The sequence below is a fragment of the Odocoileus virginianus genome, chromosome 9, assembly GCF_023699985.2.
Source record: "Odocoileus virginianus isolate 20LAN1187 ecotype Illinois chromosome 9, Ovbor_1.2, whole genome shotgun sequence".
NCBI classification, from domain to species: domain Eukaryota; kingdom Metazoa; phylum Chordata; class Mammalia; order Artiodactyla; family Cervidae; genus Odocoileus; species Odocoileus virginianus.
The window spans coordinates 60,706,320-60,713,298 of record NC_069682.1 but is presented as its reverse complement, the minus strand read 5'-3'; positions in this window follow the sequence as shown (position 1 = coordinate 60,713,298).

Sequence of the window (6,979 nt, the reverse complement as noted above, 5' to 3'; positions counted from 1 at the left end):
GTCAAGATATCCTTTTATGGGCAGATATAGAGCTCAAATTGGATTTACGTAGGAGGGACATCAGCTCTCTGCTTCTAGTGAAGACAGAATCAGCCCAGATACTTCAACAGGAAAGAGATTAGCTATCAGGAGTCCTCTCACCATATGGAATGAAAGGGCTGGACCAGTCCCTTCTAAGACCCCTCCAGCTCTAACAGTCCATATTTATCCAAAGATAAATAAGAATTCACATTTGCCCAGTGCCTCTGGCTTGTGTGGCACTCTGCCAATAGCATTAACTTATTCAACCCTCACAAGGACTCTCCGTGGTTGGTGTTACTCCCTCCATTTTACCTACAAGGAAATGCAGGTTCAGATATGGGCTTCAGCAGGTGTAGCGTGTGGATTTAGTTGAATGGGGGATTTTATTTCCCTAACCAGGGATCGAACCCACATCCCCTGAATTGCAAGGTGTAGTCTTAACCACTGGACCACCACAGAAGTCCCCTAGTGGAGATTATTTAGGACAGGGCGAGGGCTGACTCTGGGCTACTGGCTTGCTCAAAAGCAGGAGCCTGTAGTTACCTGTTAAGATCCCAACAGCTGCTTCTCTTATCATTATGTCAGGTTCCCAGTGACAGGGGCTGCTGATCCTGCCGCTCTCCAGAAGTTTGGCTGGAAGCTGCCCGGATCTTCAAAGAGTGAGCACTTTACGAGGGTTCACCTGCCCTTGTAAATTTCTGGAGCATCCATTTCCCCGGTGAAGTGCTTGCCACAGTGGGAGAAGGAAGGGACAGCCCCTTTTAGCAGAGGTGTGACTCTGCCCTTTTGAGCTTTCTGACCTAGAATGAGAAGAACAAAAAACAAACCAAGTTACAATGTAAAGCACACTGAGGTGGGTGACAGATCTTGCATATGGATTTTATCAAAGAACATGCTGGAATAATTTCCCATCACTGCCTGGTCTTCTGGCCTCTGGTCCATTCTATACCTCAGTGGCCTGATTAAATATTCCAGAGCACAGCTCCAACAAGGACCCTCTCCAGCTCAAAAGACAAGTCTCAACTCCTTAGCTCGTTACCTGAGGCCCTGTATGGGGGCCTCCCCATAGGGAGCCTCAGGTGTCTCAGCCTCCCCACCAATCTTGTATAGATCCCTAATAAAATCCCTCCTCCTCCCGACGTGCCTCACCTTTTTTTATTACAGCAGGCTGCGGCAGCCATGCCTGGCTCTAATTTCCGCTCTTCTGGGAGTAATCTCCCCTTTTTTTAGAGAACTCTTTGGTCTTCATTCATACACAGAACTCTGTATCCTCCAATGAGATTTATCTTCCTGGGCACAAAGATTAATTCAAGGTTGGGTATGTGACCTAAAATGACCCCATTACAATCTTCTCTGGGACTTTCATGCTGCAAGTAACAGGGAGAGCTGTCTCAATTTCCTCTTATCTCCCATGACTCTTATCTGGACCTTTCTTAGGGTACCTAGCAGTTTCTAGCTTAAACTATGGTTTTATACCTGGACTTCCCTGGTGGTTCAGATGGTAAAGAATCCACCTGCAATGCAGGAGACAGGGTTCAATCCCTAGGTTGGGAAGATCCCCTGGAGAAAGAAATAGCTACCCACTCCAGTATTCTTGCCTGGAGAATCCCTTGAACAGAGGAGTCTGGCAGGCTACAGTCCATGCTCTGAGTGAATAAGCATACACACACATTCTTAGACTCTCTGTGAGATGGTCATAGCCCCTGCTTCCTCCAAGGACTCCACTTTCGGTTCAAGTGTTCAATTTTTCTAGGCATTTCCTGACTACCTCTTCTGTGCAAATATTGTATTATGCTCTGGGGATACAACATTGGATAAGACACTGTCCCTTGTTAAATGGATGGATGAATGAAAACACCTCTCAGGCCCTCACCCAGCTTATCACAGGGGATTTGAGCTGCAGAAAATAGTAGACATAAAGTCCAAATCTGTTAGCCTGGCGTTCAAAACCTTTTACAGCCTGGTTCTAATTTTGTCTTCCCTACACACACTCTTAGCTCCTACCAAACTGAACTGTTTTTGTCCTGGAAAATCCTAAGACGTCCCCAACGTGTGGCATATATCCAGGCTGCAGTCTTTTCCCACCGGCTCTCTTCCTGTTTCTCTCTTTCATTCCTACCTTCTTCCCCCATCTCGTTTCACCCTCTTTCTTTGTCTTACCTCCTCTTGCTTCTACTTTCCCTCTTTCATTATCTCCCACCTTCCCTTTTCCTTCTTCTCTCCTGAGCTCTCTTTCATCAATTCTGTCTATCCCACACTTACCTCTTTCTCTTTCTCTCTCTTTTTTTTAAGTTTAATTTGTGTTTGTTTATTTGGGTGTGTCAAGTCTTAGTTGCGGCACTCGGACCTTCAATCTTTGTAGTGGCATGTGAACTCTTAGTTGCAGCATGTGGGGTCTAGTTCCCTGACAAGGGATCGAATGGAGAGCCTTGCACTGAGAATGTGGAGTGTTAACCACTGGACCACCAAGCAAGTCCATCCTTTCTCTTTTATTTTGTGCCCCACTTCCTGTCCCTCTGGGGGAAAAACATGGAATAAAACAAACATATACCAATCAGCTTCTAGATCTCATCACAAGAGATCATCAAGAGGACTTCCCCCGCGGTCTAATGCAGGGGGTGTGGGTTCAGTCCCTGGTTGGGGAGCTAAGATCTCACATGCCTCTCAGCCAAAAAAAAAAAAAAAAAAAAACTCCAAAACAAAACAGAAGCAATATTGTAACAAATTCAATAAGGTCTTTTAAAAGGGTCCATATGGGGAAAAAAAAAAAGAAGAAGAAGCAGCCCTCAAAGTGAGGTGGAAATGAGGAGGGGAAGGGATCATGGAAGCAGAGAAGAGCCTGCTTAATGACTGCTGGTGAAGCCAGAGAGCACTGTGTCAGCTATCTACATCTAACCCACCCCAGCTCTTCCTTTTCCTCCCTGTGATCACAGCATTTTGAAAAATCAGAACTGCAAAAATTCTTGACATTCATCAACTCTGCCTCCGTGAAGTTTGCAGCTGGGAAAGTGAGGCCAGCTAGAGAAACAGGGGCACAGAAAGAAAAGCAACTGGCTATTGTCACCCAGCAAGTCAGTGGCTCAGTAGGAACTGGAGTCCTGAGCCTCCTGAACCCAGGTCAGTGAAATGCCCTTTCTTTTCACCTGTACTACATGATCTTCCTTCCTGTAGTCAGTAGTTCCTCCCCTTGATTTCCACCCACCAGGTTTGGGATGACATCTAAGGATTCCCAATCTGCCCTCCCGTCCCCCATCCCCCAAACCCCACCTCTGAGTGAGTGTAGGGTCCAGTGAAACAGAGGCAGAAGGGAGAACTGACATTAGAAGGGCTTGCCGTAAACCCTAGGGCATATATGGCAGTGGTGGGATGAGAAGGGGCTTCCCCGATGGCTCAGCAGTAAAGAATCCACCTGCCAATGCAGGAGACTCAGGTTCGATCCCTGGGTTGGGAAGATCCCCTGGAAGAGGAAATGGCAACCCATTCCAATATTCTTGCCTGAAAAATCCCATGGACAAGAGGAGCCTGGTGGGTTACAGTCCATGGGGTTGCAAAGAGTCAGGGTAAAACTGAATGAATGAGCACATACACAGACAGACAGGATGGTGAAAACTGTCACTCTGGCCTGTAGGGGGACCAGTCTCCAGTAGAAGCAGCAGCCTCTGTGCAGTTAAGGGACCAGACACTCAGTTTCAGCAGGCCCTTCTGGCAGGACCCTTCCTCACTCCTCCAGTCTAGCTGGTTGCCTGGATGACCTACCTCACTCTGCCAGCCGAGGATTTGCACAGAGGCCACCCAGGCACAGGATGGTCCACAACTGCTGGGGATGGGGGTGGGGGGCGGGGAACGGAGGCAGCTCCACTTTCAGCCCTGCTTCTCTGCTCCACAAAGGGCCACTGTCTGAGCACAGAGCGACCCTGGAGGGAGGCCTCCCAAGGTGCTCGGCAACAGGGCCAGGTTTCATCACGCAGGGCCTCCCGGCCAAGTAAACATCAGGGGGAGGAACAGGCCCAACAGTTTCTGCAGACAGGCTCCCGGCTCCAGGCTGGCTCAGGGGCGTCTTCCCCCAGGGCTTCCCCGAGACAGGAAGAAGGGCCAAGTTCGTGTGCCCACTTTTCTCCAGAAACAGAGAGTTGGGATGAGGAACCAGCTCTCTCCTAGTTCAGTTCCATTGTTCAAAACTCGGAGAAGCATCCTATTCCCCTCTTCAGAAGTAGACACTTTACAAGAAACGTTTAACTTAGTTCAGAGAGATCTGTGAGCCTGAGTAATCAGGGAAGACTTCCTAGGGGAAGTGTGATTCAGATGTGATTCTGCCTCGGTGTGTAGGTAGAATCTCTACAAATAGGAAGGAGAGGTGTACTTCAGACAGAGAGCACAGACTGTGATATCTGGAAAGCAGGAGCATCTGGGGTCATTGAAGAGACTTATTTGGCCAGGATAGAAAATTCACATAGGAGAAGGTGGAAAAATGGTTGGAAAGTTTGGTTAGGAACTGAACCACAGCTAGTCTTTAACAGTCATGTGGAGGAGTCCTTTCAGTTTCCAAGCAGACTGGTGATGGGGCTCTAAAAGCAGAATTATTGAAAGCTTAGTCTTAAGATGTTGTGAAAGAGGCCCCAGGGTGAGCCTTAGTTCTTTGGGAAAGCTTGGGCTGGTTATGGCCTCTCTCTGGGGCTTTGTTTCTTCATCTGTAAAATGAAAGTGTTCTGCCAGAGAATCTTAAAGCCCTCTCCATCTCTAAAATGCAAGGATTCTCTAATGGGGCAACAGACTACAGGAAATGAAAGGAACAGAAGTTGTGGCCACACCCTGGACACCCCTGGGCTGCATTTCTGCACTGATTCATCTGCTTAGAGCTGTGGAATGGCTGTTACCACCACTGCTGCCAGGCACTATGCCAACTAATGTCTCTTTTTAAAAACTTCATTTCTGTGAACAGAAAATGCATGTACATACTGCAAATTTTAAGTTATAAAACAGCATACGTAGATAACAATAAATTTCCCTCCTTTCCCTCTTTCCAGCCACTCATTTCTTCTCTCACTGTATCCTGAGTATGCTTTCAAAGATAACCTATGCATTTCTACAGATTGTATAGTCTTTTTCTTTACACAAAGGGAGCATACTAGACATACCATTCTGTACTTTGCTTTTTATTTATTATTTTTAATTGGAGGATAATTGCTTTACAATGTTGTGTTGGTTTCTGCCATACATCAATGTGAATTAGCCCCAAGTATACATATGGCTCCTCCCTCTTGAACTTCGCTCCCAAGCTGCCCCCCCCCCCCCCATCCCACCCCTCTAGGTCATCACAGAGCACCAGGTTGAACTCCCTGTGTTATGCAGCAACTTCCCACTAGCTAGCTATTTTACATATGGTAATATATATATTTCAATGCTGCTCTTTCAATTCTTCCCACCCTCTCCCCCCACAACTGTGTCCACAGGTCTGTTCTCTACATCTGCACCTCTATTCCTGCCCTAAAAATACGTTCATCATGTACTTTGTTTTTTTAACTTGAAAATTCTGGCAGTCTTTTCATAGGAGTCTACAAAGAGCTGCCTCATTCTTTGTATGTTAGGACCATGATTTATTAAAACAGTCCCCTATGGATAGATATTTAGGGTGTTTCTTTTCTATTACAAACAACAAATCAGAGCATATCCTGAACATATATCATCCAACATATGCTGGACTAGGTTTACAGGATACATTCCTAGAACTGAAATTATGTGCTTCATATGACCTAATACTTTATATGACCTAATACTCTCAACAAGAGTTTAAAGTGATCCTAATATACTGACTATGCAAATAAGAAAACTGAGGCTCAGAAATTCAATAACTTGCACAAAATCAGTAGAGTTAAAATTCCAGTGTGGACAATCTGACACCAGAGCTACCACAATCATTCCCCTAGAGTTTCTGAAACTTTAGTATGTATCAACAACACTGGGAGGGCTTGTTAAAACATAAACTACTGGGCTTCCCTGGTAATCCAGTGGTTAATAATCTATCTTGCAATACAAGGGACACAGGTTCAATCCTGGTCAGGGAAGATCCCACATGACTCGGGGCAACTAAGCCCATGTGCCACAAGTAATGAGCCTGTGGTCGCAATACAAGAAGTCACGACATTGAGAAGCCCAAGCACCGCAACTAGGGAGTAGCCCCCACTCACAGCAACTAATGATGATCCAGCACAGCCAAAATAATTTTTTTTTTTTTTTAAAGCGTAGATTATTACGCCCTACCATAAGAATTTCTTGGACTTCCCTGGTGGTCCAGTGGTTAAGGCTCTGCACTTCCACTGCAGGGGTCATGGGTTTGATCCCTGGTAGGGGAACTAAGATCCTGCATGTCAAGTGGCATGGACAAACAATAGAATAAAAAAAAAAAAAAAAAAAGAGGAAAACAGCAGAGCTCTCTCTCATCACTGTGTGACGACATGGTAAGAAAGCAACTGTCCACAGGCCAGGAAAAGGACCTCATCAGGAACCAAACCCACCTGCACCTTGATCTCTAACTTTCCAACTCCCAGAATTTTGAACAATAAATGTGCGTTGTTTGAGACCTCAGTCTATGGTATTTTGTTATAGTAGCCCAAGCTTACTAAGACAGAGCCCTTGGGAGCAGAGCTGTTTATTTCATCCCATTCCTCCCTTGGCGTATAATGAAATCAATGAGGCAGCTAGGCCTCTGTTATTAATGGAAAGGCAGCAGCTCAGAATGCTGGAGCTTGATCAAGATAAGCTAGTCTGGTGCTCTCATTTATTAATAGCTATAATTCATAGCACACCCATGCACTTGACATGCTGGCTTTTTTTTTTTAATTCCCCCTAATCTAAGTCTCTGACATGTGGCATCTTAGTTCCCTGACCAGGAATCAAACCCATGCCCCCTGCAGTGGAAGAATGGAGTCTTAACCACTGGACCATCAGGAAATTCCCTCCT